Below are 14,291 nucleotides of genomic sequence, written 5' to 3' on the forward strand. Positions count from 1 at the left end.
AAATTGAAAATGCATTCCACTTCTTTCATGCAACTGTATAACGCCCATCCTTTGGCAGTTAGACAACTTTGTAAGGCTTTTAAAGGACACGCGTGCGCAAGTTGAAGCAGCTTAAACGTGCTTAAAAACTTTCCCTTAAGACAAAAACCTTTAACTAACCAACTCACACACATACACACAAAAAGTCTCGGTGGCATTACCCATACGCAGAGTGTGCCACAAGCAGCTCTGTGTGCAGTCTGATTGACAACGAGAACCGAACAGTGCCTGACATTTGAAATAGATTGAAAGTGTGTGCATGTATATATGTATATATGGAGGCGTGTGTGTGTGTGTATGCGATTGGCAGTCAGATAGACAGACAATGGACATGCAGCCATATGGGCAGAGAGCTGACCACAAAGCATTAAAAACAATTGTCAGCTGCTAGTTGCAGTTGTAACTTTGCTGACGATTTGGCTGCTGCTGCTTATTCTTTTGCTACTGGTGTTTTCTTGTATCAATTAGACCGCAAGAAGAGACCGCAACAAGAACAACAGCAGTAGCTGAAAAAGTTCATGCAACAGTGTTATGCTGTCGTTGCCACAAAAACAAAAGCTAATGGTCAGAAGTTACAAATGTGGCAAATTGCCAAGCAACAAAATTTGATAATGATATCAAGGCATTAACTCAGGGCGAGCTAAGAACTTAAGCTCGCCCTCAGGAGCTTATAGTTATTTTGCTCTCTCTCGCAATTCGAGTTCTTTCGTTCTTTATGCAGCGCATAAGCATAAAGCTGTGGAGCGCAGCTTAAATAGCATTTCTAAAATACACAACTAGATTCACACAGACACACACACACAACAAATACATATTTAGTATTGCGCAAAGTGCCGTTAGACTGGCATTGGGTCGGGTCGTCGGACAAGTAACTGCCCAATCATTTTGTGCTTTTAAGCGAAAGACTCAAAGTTATTGTCCCTTTGCCGCAAAAAACAAAAGCAAATACAACAATATCAACAGCAACAACAACAAAGCCATTTAACCAACAAGCTGAGCTGCGAGCGAGAAACCTTTTCGACAACAATCATATCGTTTTGCAAATTGTCCAGTAGATTGGGATGCGTATCCTTCGATTTGTTTGCCGGCACGCCTGGCCTTCTCTCATGTGTGCATTTAAATTAAATTTAAATATTATTTTTGGCAAGTCGATTAAGGCCGGGTCATCATTTCGACTGTAACGTCTCTGTTTTATGGCTGTGAATGCTGCCTGGCTCACGGCATTCTCAAAGTCTATCTCCGTTATGATGTACCACTACGGATGCAAATTCCTTGTGGTTGCCATACTGGAGTTAGACGACCACACACCGCGAGCCCCGATGGCGATAGACTACAAGCTTGATGTCAGGCTGATTGTTATTTTTGGTTGGTGCTGTTATTGTTATTGTTCATGCCAAGGGAATTTCGGAAATTTCCATTACGCATAAATTTGATAACAACAAATTCTCAATTATTTCATTATGGTTTTAATTAAATTTTCGATCACAAACGTAAACTTTGCCTTTGCTCCTAGTTCAAATAACTCACAACTGAGTGGTGTGCCCTTCAGCACTTTATGGAACGTATAACTCGATGAAACATTTAATTGTTGCATTAATACTGCCACAGAACTGGTTTAAATAAAATTTAAAATTGATTTAATATTGGATTCAAAGAAACATATTTACCCTCAAAACATTATGTTTTATTAAATAAATACGAACATATCAGTGCTTCGCACTCAGATACACTCTAAATAAGTTCCAGGCTATAAATCATAAATTCGAATGAATTGAGTGCACACATAAGTACATTTATTTAGTTTAGACCAGTTGAACTCATTTGGATTGCAGACAATAATTAAACTAGAGAGTTCTAAGAGAGCAAGCCAGACAAATTTCTAAACCTTATTGAAAGGCAAACTTATGGGTGGGAATGAGACTAGGAACAAATGAAAAGTTGAGAAAGACATTGTCATCTTACTATAAAATAAAAACATATGCATTACGCAGGATTATATTAAAATCTCATTGAGATTGAAATCGATGAATCAATTGCAAAATGTAATGTGCACACTTTAGATCAAGTACTAATATACTTTGCGATTTCCTCATAGGGTGCTGGAAATGTCTTTTTTGTTTTTAATACTTACATTCTCAGAACTTTATTACACTTTTTACTCACTTTTATGGATACAGGACATAAAAAGCGTTCAGCACTTAACAATTCAATAAATCTTGATTTTATTCTATTTAAATATCATTTTGTCCGCCCACATTTAGGCTGAGCCCAACGGATTCTAATGGGCGAATGTAGGAAGTGTAATTAAAAAAAGTTACAGCTAAACTCAATAAAAACGACTCGACTTGTGTGTGTGTGTGTGTGTTTATGTGTGTGTGTGTGTACGTTCTTGTACGTGTATGTGTTTGAGAGCTTAACTTTTTTTTAAAGTGTAATAAAACAGTTGATTATGGCGTCATTAACGCAAGTCTAAGCACGCTAGCAAAATGCCTGAAAAAAATAATCAAATTAATTTTTTATGTGGAAAGTTTGCAGTTTACCAATAAGCTGCGAACTCATCATAAGCGCTGAGCCTTGGAAACTGCGTGGAGCTTAACGGGGCAGCAAATGTTGCTGAGGGTGTTGAGTTTTGTTAGAACGATTGGAGGGATATTCAAATTCGAAATTCAATTGAAAGTCAAATCAAAACAAAACAAACGAAATCCCGTGATTGACAACATTTCAACTGATAATGAGCACTTTGTTACAAGGCCAAAAAGGAAGAGAGATAGAAAGAGACACAGGGAGAGAGACGGAGATAGAAATAAAGAGAGAGTGAGAGAGAGAATGAGAAGCTTGATTTAAGTAAGATGAGAATGAGATAAAACAGAATGTGTCAGTAGAGCTATCAGTATAGGTAAAGATAGAACGTTGATTGTACCTACATAGGTGTAGGTGTAGTTGCAGGAGGACCCCATCCACAAAGTTGAATGAAATTATCTTCTCTTGTGGAATAGGATGACATGACGGAACGAAGAGATAGAGAAAACGGAGAGGGAGTAGAGGGAGGAGTGAGTGCCAAGTGAGAGTTGACAGTGGTTGAGTGGACGTTGCCTGGTGTCCAATGTCGGAAGCCGTGACATGCAACAATGCTGACCAAGCAAGAGAGATTGAGGCGGTGTCCTAGTTGCTGGCTATTGCCAACACTATTGATTTCAGTTCGAGTTTATTTAATGCCAATCTATGCCATTTGAGCCGGCCACGTAGCCAATTTGCAGATAGGTATCGCCAATATGAACAGAAATTGGTTTGCGTAGCTGCTCGAGGTGCGCTTTAAGTAATAACGCCAACTTGAGCCTGGGCTCAACTACACTTAAAGTGTTCACTCAGCCATGGTATGGAGGGGGATGTGATGGTGGAGGGGGATGGGGGTGAGTGAGCCATCATTCACTTATATGATTCATTTGTTAATCGCCAGCTGTCAGTTGGGCATACACATCTACACGAAAACAATAATCGCAAGTCAAGAGAAATCGTTGCCATATCATCATCATACATATGTATATGTATATACCTATGTACACTTGTACATTCATCTAGATTTATGTGTATGTAGAAGAAATAAATACTTATTTATATGAAGCGCTAAATGCGCATTTGATTGATGCGACACTCGCTCAAGGGCCTCTCATTAGGTTTAGTGCCACAGTGTCTGGCACACACACGATAACACACCGGCACACCGGCCCTACATTCGATACCGTGCTGCTCAGATCCTTAGACTATAGCGCTGCGCCTCTAATCAATCAATCAGTGTTTATGCATTGCCTCAGCACAATGGCAGCACATAAGACTGGAGGAACGAGCAAAGAAGACGACGCACAGTGAACAAAGCGAAAAAGGAAAGTCGAAACAATTGCTTCAGTTGCTGCGTCGTTTGACGAATGCCCCCAGGCAAATCTCAATCTAAATACAGAATCCGAAATACGGAATACTCTAATCGGTTCCACGCCACTGGTTAGCCAAGCATCAAGAGTGCTGTGCAAACAGCAGCCACCAAAAATTTCCTATTCTATGTTTTCTTTGTGCGGCGTTGGCGTTTTTATAACTTCCTTTACTGGGACACAGTTCATCACAGGTTCAAAAAAAAGGCAATAGCAATACCAGTGGCAAAGGCAGCAGCAAGATGCCTGATTGCCAATGAAGGATTAATGCGCCGGCAAGCAGCAGCATGCTGCTGGTGATTTGAGTCGCTTTGATTGCAGTAGCATGTCGCTGCAGGCGACAACCCTCAGGACATTGCGGAAGCCTTGTGTAATGACACAAAGGATTGCAAATTGCCAAGGCATTTCCTGCAAGGACATTGATTTTTATTTTCTTATATAAAAAATATTGTGTCAGTTCTGCGTGCACACCATAGCCACAAACGTTTGACTTGAGCTTCAGCCATTGCCACAATTGGATCCCAAGATTTGCCCTCAATTATGCATGGTAGGCTAATGAATTAAAACATAATTATTTGCCAACCATCGTAGCTGGAGGACAACTCATTTTCCGTTGCCTACTATTCAATATTTAATCAAGTACAAAGCGCGGTTTGCCATTTTGACTTGCAGCTGCCGCTGTTGATAGCTAATTGCTGCCCTGAGTGCATGCGGTCAGTGCGGCCGGAAGTAGCTCAAATCTGGTTTACCTTCGTGATTACTCATTGACCTGCTGCGCCATATACTAAATGAAGATTCTGAAAGCCTTAAGCTAACATTCGATGACTCTTTAACTTGTTTAAAATGTTATTTGGCAGTCAAAGCAATTAATGTATTTGCCAACATTTAAAAATAAATCATATCGAATTTCCAAAATATTATTCGGCCAGTTCTTCCTTCTAATAAATACTGATTGGGATACGGAATATCCCAATACTGCAATACATTTAAATTTATGCTCGATAAGTATTTAAATTAAAAAAGGCATATAAAAGGCCATGGCGAATCGTAGTAAAAATCAGTTAAGTACGATTAATGTCCTTTGTCACGTAAACTCACGAAATTCATTACTGGCTGATTAAAAAGTATGATGGTAAATGGAACAGATCGTTATTGCAATAAATAGCAGAGTAGAGAATGTTGTTGCATAATCGAAAAGATAAAGGAAAATTACGCTCTTTGTGTTGCAAACTTTATCACAAAGTTATTATGAAAGAGAAGGGTAAAAAAAGAAAGCTTCAATGAGTTGACATTTTGAAAGCCAGAAAAGTTTTCACACCAACGCAGAGATACGGATTGGGCGAAAGAGAGAAACACGGAGAACGATAAAGAGAGAATGAAAGAGAGTGGGAAAATGGCCAAATGGGACGAAAGCCATTTGAAGTTTGTATTAGTTAGTTGCTAGAAATGCCGTCCGTTCAACTTGCGGCCTGACTGAGGCAAACACAGAAAATGCATTTGCAACTCGAACTCTGAGCCTCGAAACCGATAAATCACACAATGAAAAACGGGAATTTGTACATTTTGAACAAAGGAAACTTAAAGGATTCAAGCTGCCCGTCCGTCGCGACAACAGGGCCAGCAAGCAATGACGAAGTCCAGACGACGCCTGAGCACTGTTTGCATTTGGCGCTGTCCGCCGCTATTTATGAAAATAGTTTTTGAGGCAAGTTGCCCTCGCACCTCGCACCCTATTGCTTTTGTGTCTGCGTTTCTGTGAAAGTTTGCTAACCACTGAAAAGTTGTGCAAATTGTGGCTACACAATATACGGAAGTGTTGTGATTTCTTGATTCCAGTTTCCAATTTCGATGATTAAGCCAATCATACGCAATTTGCAGATTATCAGCAGGAAATTTAATATTTGTTCTATGCAACAAAAGAAACAGCCGGTAAAAGTATAATTATTTTTATAATAGGTAAACAATTCAAGTTTCGTAATTATCGTTACAACGTCAAAGTTTTTCACATGCGGTTAACAGTTGGTTATTGTTGCTGCCTTCTCACGGGTGCCCTCCTGCATGCCTTTCTGCCTGCCTGCCTGCTGGCTGGATTTCTGTGCTGCTTTTGAGTTGCGAATAAGCGATATAATCTTCCAACAGGCCACGAACCACCATCAAAAAAGCAAGCAGAAAGTCAGCAGCGAACTTGTAGTTTTTATTTTTACGGATATTTATTTACATCGCCCGCAGGTTCGGAACTTTGTGCGTGTGTCGTGACTGGCTGAGCTCGATTTAGTTTAACTTAAATAATTAATTACTTGCTGTTGCCTGAGTTATGAAATGCGCAATTAGGCGTATTTAATATTTAATTAAGGGCTTACAGCAATCCAACAACAGTGCCAACAACAACAGCAACAACGAAAAACGCGTGCCCCGGTGTGCACGCAAACATACAAGGGGATACGCCACTGAGGCAGGGTGCTTGTAGCAAAAGGAAATGGGTGGGGTGGGGAGGTCTGAGCAGAACATCGATGCTAGGCGACTGGATTAAGTGGCAGCTTAGGCACAAACAAGGAGGTGGGTGCCTTGAGATGGCAACCAAACTTCTCAAGGGAGTAAGTGACTGAAATATTGCTGGCCAGTTGGTGCCCGATGGTGCGTATACTTAATTTGCAAAGATTCGCTTGAATTTGGCCAGCTTCAGAGATACGTTTACATATTTAAGAAATGTGGCAAATCATTGAATGCGATGCACAGGAACGAGCAATTAGTGAGGTACATACATGAGCAGACTAATAAGGGCTGACTATCTGATGAGCATTTTATGTAATGGAAGATTGATAAGTGGTAGTGAGCTGACAGCAACTGAAAGGAAAGACCACAAAATGGACAATGGAAACCAGTAAAAAATCAAGGAAAAAATGAATAAAACACATTCCGAAGTGTGATACTTTAAAAGACGACAAGAAAGTTAAAAACCCAAATGGAGAATTTTATTTAAAAAAAAGTACGCATTTTTCATTTAGCTTAAGAACAGATAGTTCTCTATGCTCCACTGGGTAATTATTTCTTCAGCTGCGCTCATTGGATCGTGTGGATTTGTAGCCTGCAAATATGTTTATGATACAATCTAAAGGCATGAAATGGCCCATTAGGCGTTTCTTCGAATACTTCCAGCTAGTTAAGCTCTTGCCATGGAGCCCATGTATATAGAAAACAGTTCTAAGAATAATACATGAGTCTTGATAATTTGTAGCTGCTTAAAAAGGCAACATCTCTCCGTCTAGCCCGCACTCAAGCGATTTTTATTTTACACTCATTAAAAGATAAACGAGACAAGCTAATGACATTCGAGCTTAATAGTAAGCGCAGAGGAGCATCCAAAATCGGACGAAATGGGGAAGTGGAAAGTGATGAAAGCGATGGCGGCAATGAACTGAAAAGAAAATGGCGGCAGCGTCGCCAAGACAAGCCATAAAACGAAAGAAGCCTCGAATATGCGCCACGAACGAAAAGAGTATATAGCAAAAGGCGGACAAGCATAGCGCGCTTTGGCTGCTTTGGGCGTGGCCCAATATATGGGCAATGCCTAAAAGAAGGCGCTGCAGATAAGAGTCGTTTATGATTTCAACGTGCCATACGACGCATTCGAAAGCATCGCACATCTTTAACACACATACACACATGCGGCTGCGGGGTGTGTGTGTGTGTGTGTGCATGGCGTAAGACAAATGCAAATCCCTGGGTAATTAGGAGATGTGTTCATGTCGTCGTGGTAATAGTTTTATGTTGCCACATTGTTGCTTGGTAACAGCAACAGCAACAACAACAACAACAACAACAAGCATAGCAACCACGTTGACTGAGATTGAAGCGTGCCTTTCTCATTTTGGGGTTAATGTTTGTCTTTGCTGTCGCTTGCATGACAAGCAAAGTTACTGAATAGTTAACGGCAAATGCAACCGGGACGCAAATTCACTGCAGAATTCGGTTCTACGCAATTTCGTTTTCTTTGTTGCTGCCTCTCATCAGCGTGCTGCATTTAATTCGATTTGGCGGCTATATTCCCACTAATTAGCGCGTTTGTTAACTGAGTGTTGTCAAATTTATTGTGCAGCTACACAAAAGCTTAAATCCGCTAAATATATGTAGGGAGATATATGATGATGAAGGGGAATTGGGGCGCCCTTTGGCTTTGTTTTGCTGGCTTAAACTAAAGTTATGTTTGTGCATTTGGCATATTTATTGGAGCTAAAGTTTTAGCGACTGCGACAAGACCAAGGGTATAGGGATACAATTCTACAAGGATAAAATTATACATACATATTTATTTTATTACGAATTTATGATTTTGTTTTTCCACATCTTGCTTATTTTGCTGCTGTTTGTGCCCGGGCATAATAGAAACCGGAAGCGGAAGCGTGAAATGAGCTTTTTGCATAAACAGCATGGTACACCAACACACACACACACACACACACACAAACTTGGACACAGTCACACACTCGCGTCGCTGTTGCCCTTGCAGGTGGCAGCGCAGTTGTTGTTGTGGCATTTTATGACACGAAACTCATAACTTTTTGGGGGTTCCTTATTTTGCTCATAGTTTGCCACATAAATTCACTGACAAGTCGCTGGCATCGTTGCCGTCATTGCAATGCTTCTTCTTGTTGCTACTACTGTTGTTGGTTTTGTGGTTGCTGCAAAACGTTGCACTAAATAAAGTGCAGCAGCCTTGCAGGCGCAGCATCGCCCACAAGATAAAGTGCCATTTGAAACTTGTGGTTGCTATTTTTGTGCAATTTTTCCGTCTTGCAAGATGATGCCGCGCCCATTTTTGGAAGTTATGTTTTTCCTTCCGTTGCGCCTGCAAATTCCTTACTTTATTTTACATTTGAGGTTGCCAGAGACACTGTAAAAACTGTTGCATGAGTCATCACTCAAGGCTAAAAATGCAACAAAGCCCAGTTGCAAATATCACCCCGGAAAAGTTTGCTGTTGTTGTTGCCTGGGTGGCGCATTTGGATTTTCTGGCGATTAAAATTGTCAATGCCACTCTGGCTGAGACTGAGATGGTGGCAGCGAAGTCGCTTGACTTTGCTAATGTTAATGATTTTGTGCGCCGCCTTTGTTATAATTTATAGCATGAAATAATGCGCCATTAAAAGTTTTCCATCCAGCGCTAAGCGGAAAGATGCCCAGAACCAGAACCAGCACCAACTCCAACTCCAGCTTGGGCTCCAACTGGTGCCCGGGCAAAAGCTGGGAGCAGTCGCAGCTGCCTCACTCTCAACTTTACATGCACGTGTTGAAAATGCCAGCGATACAAATCTAAGTCAAACTTGTGGGGCACGCGTTAGCAGACTGACGGATTCGGCTACCGCGGGGTAGGGGTGTGGGTTATGTAGCGCAGCTCAAAATGAAATCAACGCTGGCAGATAAAAATCGTTTGCGTTGCAAGCTCGTTAATACATTTTTGATGAGACACAACAAGTGGCAAGCACTTGGACAGCCAGCGGGCAGGGCATCGAGGCAAGCAAGTTATGAACAAACTTCTGACTGACACATACACCCGCACCCGCACACACGCACACACACACTCACACTCACACACAAACACGCGCACAAATACTGACACACATTTTGCCTTTTGCGTTGTTTGCCGTTGCCGTTGCCGTTGCTTTTGAAATGCTCTGCCGTTGCCTACATAAATCAAAGCAGAAAACTAAAAGGCAGCCACAGGCAGCCCAGCACAGCAGTGCGGCAGGTGCAGGCTGTATATAGTATAAGGCAGCAACTACAGTTAAATATGTTGTAACAAATAAAGTACAGCAGTTGGCCAAAAGGGATCGCGTTTGGGGTTGGGGTAAGTCCACTTTATGCTACTCGTCAGCTCATTCATATTTATGGCATTTTTGCATTCAGCCAACATCATTTCGTAATGTAATGTGAAGACCAGTTACAGAGAGCCGTTCCCTACAACCGTCATCTTCCCTCCTCCCTTCACCCACTTTCAGCCAGCGGGCTAACTGAAATCAAGGCAATTGGCACGTTGCTCATACGCAGCGTTGGCTTGGGTCGGGCGCTGGCTGGTTTGGCAGCCTTTATGTTTTGGTCATTTATGAAGCTCATAAATTTCACAAAAATTTCTCCGTTGCCTTCTTTGGCGAAAATTACTTGCAAAAAAACAAGGAATTGTCTAATAAACTTTGCAATAAATTCGGGCATAAATTTCATACACAGCGTCGCAGTTGAACTTCAAGCGTTAAAACTATGCCAACAAAAGCCATTAATTCCAGTCAGCTGAAATGAAGTAAAATGTCAGTCCGTGAACTGCGAACCATGGACAGAGGACCAGAGGACAGGGGACAGAGGACAGAGCAGATCGGAATGGGCTGTCGGGTTGCAAGCAGCGGAAATTAAATGCTGCTAGCATTTTCCCCTCTGATATCGCTGCTGGTGATATTGTTGTTGTTGTTGTTGTTGTAGCTTGTTTGGCTTGCTTGTGTCCAATGGTGGACTCATAATTAGATGATTTAAAGTTATCGCAAAAGTTGCTCTGCTTGCACCTGGCAGGTGAACCTGAAGTCGGTGGAATCTCCACAGCCCTTTCCTTCGTTTTGGCTGTTCACTTGGCCAAATATCCCTCGGTGCCTAATTGCAAAGTTTGCGCTGACTGTGGCCAAATTGATTTTGTTGAACTTTGAAGCATAAATTATACGATTTTTAAACCGCTTTGGTTTAGTGGTTGAGGCACGCGCTTGATAACATGCACAACATGCGATGATGCCAGAACCTTTAACAGTATAAATACATACACATAATTTCACATTAATGAAATTCACTTTGGAGCGAAAGAACTTTGAACATGCCGCTGGCTCACAGTGACTGAGAGCGTGGACCTGGATGGCATAAGATGGAGCAGGGCAGTACAGGGCGTGTCAGGGCATGTCAGGGCAGGGCAGGGCAGTGCAGGGAAGAGCAGGATAATGAACACACACGAGGCTGATGATCCCTCGGTTGGTCTATGTTTGCCTGTATGCAGAATGGATTAAAAAACTTTTGATTAACCTTATCAAAAGCAAAGGCTATGTAAACATCGCACAGACACAGCAATCAGGACAGCGATGGCAACATGGATGCGTGCTTCGAGCAGCAAAAAGTCTCATGCAAGTTGTTAAAAGAAAATAAGTAACTTTTTGACAGGCTGCTGCTGCTCAGCACACAAGACTCACACGAGTTAAACTGGCAGCCTAAATGTTTTTCTTTTTGTTGTTGCTGTTGCTGTTGCTGCTGTTGTTGTTCTTGATGTTTTTGCTCTTTGCACAAAAGCAAAGTATGGCAAAAAGTTTGTGTTTTTAAAAAAGGCAAGTCTCTTAGCCTTTTGCAGGGCGACTGAAAAGCAAATAAATTAAAATATGCTCAAGAGGGCAGCACAATAAGTCGTTTTAAATTGTATAAAGTATACAGTATTCAAAGATGATAAATTGTTTCTGAAGGTTTCAAACAAATTTGTACATTAAAGTGTAATTTATGGGGCAATGCAGCGATTGGCCTTTTGCAGTGATTTCCCTCTGCGAGCTGAAAGCCAGCTACTTATTCATATAATACACATTCTTAACTTAAAAATACTGTTTGATACCTCTAAATTGAAGGCACTCTTAATAATAATATTTATTTTCAATTCCGCCTATCCAAATAAAAGAAGAGTTCATCATTCAAAAGTCCTTAAATATTTTTATTTATTGACCTACTCCAACATTTATGTCTCTGGGTATGCTCAATGAAGGAAAATTTACATTTACATTCGAATTAAAATGTTTCCTCATTTGCTGAAATTTATGTAACTGTACATTTTTAAAAAACTGAATTGGATAGTAGTCGAAGTGACTTTGTGTTGAAGTGAAAGAATTCATTCGTGTCTTTTTACACTTGCCTGAGTGCGAACTCGAGCTTCAATCTTTTGGTTATTGGTGCAGGTACAGGGTATTTTCTGGTTAAGCCCTCTTGACAAGACACATCTAAATAATTCTGATCTGCTTCACCTTGCAGTGCAATATAACCACAATTTGGCAGCCGCACTCACACACACACACACACACACGCATATGCGCCTACGCACTCAGTTACATGTGGGTGAGTCTCAAGTATCGCACCTTTTGCGCATTTACGATTTTTAATAGGATTTGCGGAAACGCAAATAAAAGGCAGAGCCGCGATGTCACGTATCTACAGTTAAATGTGCTTATCGCTGGGGCGTCGCACTTCAATCAGTCAGCTAAAGGGTCGGTGGGGCGTGGCAGGAGCAACGATGTTGTTTGCTGTTTGCTCTGCTGGAATTAACATGTCACATTTGACGTGCTCTTGCCACGTCCCCTGCCCTGCATGTCTTTATCACCGCTACTCGCTTCTCTTTTTTCTTGATTGCCAAATGAGCATTACTTGATTACCCGCAATTGCTGGGTTGTTGTAGTAATTTTGCGGCGCAGACACACACACACACACGTAAGCACGGAGAAAGAGCGTCTAATTGCCGCATATGCGACATAAAAACCCTGATTTTAACTTTGCGCTAGCAGCGCTGCCTACGACATACTTGACATTACTGCGGCTGCGACTGCGGCTGCGGCAACGGCAACGGCAACGGCAACGGCAACTGGGGCTGCAAAAATTTTAGGTCAAAATGCTACAAACAAAATAGAAACGAAAACACATAATACTTATAAAAAAAAAAGAAGCTGCGTGTGAGTGTGCACATACTTGTACATAAATGCTGCAGCAGCTAGCAGTAGTTATGCGCTGCATTTAATTACAGTCGTCATAGGGAGTGGGTTGGCTGGATGTGCACGAAAAACTTTTCGGAGTCCATTGCTCCTCGGTCGCCGCTAGTTGTAAGTTGCAAGTTGCTTTGTGTCAACTAAAATTCCGAATGCAACGCATTTCATTAACACAGCGCAACTTTAGCACAACAATAGCAAGACAAATACACATACACAGTGGAGAAATTCATTTTTGCTTTTGCCGCCTTGCCGCCTTGCCGCCGAACATTTAGCAATCCAGGCAGCAGCGAGCCATCTGGGCGTGCACTCAGCCGTAAGCTAAAAGTTGCCCGAAACACATATGCACATATTATTTAATACATTCAGACACACACATAAGCACACACTGCTGACGACCTCAATTTACAGCCCATAAACATTTGTGCGCAGAGATGGAAATAGTGCACAAAAAACCAAAATTCGGTTTGCATTGTGCGGCGCATTGACCGAAATTTATTTAAAATAAACAGAAGAACAGCTGAACTAAATAATACTTGAAAAGCGCCAGAAAACAAATGCTTCATTATTTCCTAATTGGTCAATAACTATTTCTGCTGGTTCAAAAAGAAAACACGCTCCTTAAGTTTGTTTTTGTGTCTGCCAGCAAAACTAATCTTAACTATTATGAAATGATAGTTGCTATAAACAAAATAGCCGCCTTAGCATAAACCGTACATGGTAAGAAAAAGTAAATAACAATAATGGAGGAAACTTATTTAGAGACAATTGAACTTATATTCGATGCCCATTATTATTGCTATAATTCTGTTGTGATCATTTAGCAAGTTGAATAAATGAGGCTCCTCAGCTCCTATATGTTTGCACATTTTGTAGATGGCTTCAGCTTGCTTAATATTTCAGTTTCATATCAGTTAAAATAAGCACATGTTACATACAGACAGAAATATGTGTGATCTGGGTTGTATTAAATGTTAAAAAATTGAAATAATATCAAAAACTCCATTCTTACTAACAGGAAGTAACAGTGACAATGACGTCGTCAGGGATGTCGACATTATTGCCGTTGTGCGAACATCATGCAAGGTTGCTTGCAAAACGTGTTTACACAGTTACAAGTACACACACACAAGCACATTTAAAGATATACATATATATGCGAATATAAATATACATACAGATAGTCGCTGTAACATGCGCTATCTTCGACATACGCAGAGAGCAGCAGGAAAGTCAATACGCTGCCTTAATTGCTTACAAGTTGTTTTTGTTCATGTCGCCGGGCATGTTTATCGTTTAAAGTGGATATGCTGACCCCAACTGACCCAGCAACTGGACGACTGACCAACTGACTGACAGTGGACATCGTTTTTCGGCACCAGTCTGTCGGCATTGATTTTTTTTATGTGGCTCTGCTCTCTCCCTCTCTTTCTATCTGGTGTACGCAAACACATACAGATACACAAACTAGGACTCAAACTGCCCATTTTATGACATTTTTAATTACTTATTTTGCTTAAAATTGTGTGCGAGTAGGCGAATAAACAAATTGTGTCGCAAATTTTGTCTCTGG

General features: G+C 41.1%; 1 protein-coding gene across 1 annotated transcript in view; it reads right to left on the reverse strand.

Annotated features, from left to right (window-relative positions):
• The window catches only part of LOC6563701, a 57,356-nt gene that overhangs the window by 11,118 nt on the left and 31,947 nt on the right, over positions 1-14,291 (reverse strand). The window lies entirely within an intron of this gene.

This window comes from Drosophila grimshawi, unplaced genomic scaffold, assembly GCF_018153295.1.
Source record: "Drosophila grimshawi isolate 15287-2541.00 unplaced genomic scaffold, ASM1815329v1 contig_311, whole genome shotgun sequence".
Classification (NCBI taxonomy): Eukaryota; Metazoa; Arthropoda; class Insecta; order Diptera; family Drosophilidae; genus Drosophila; species Drosophila grimshawi.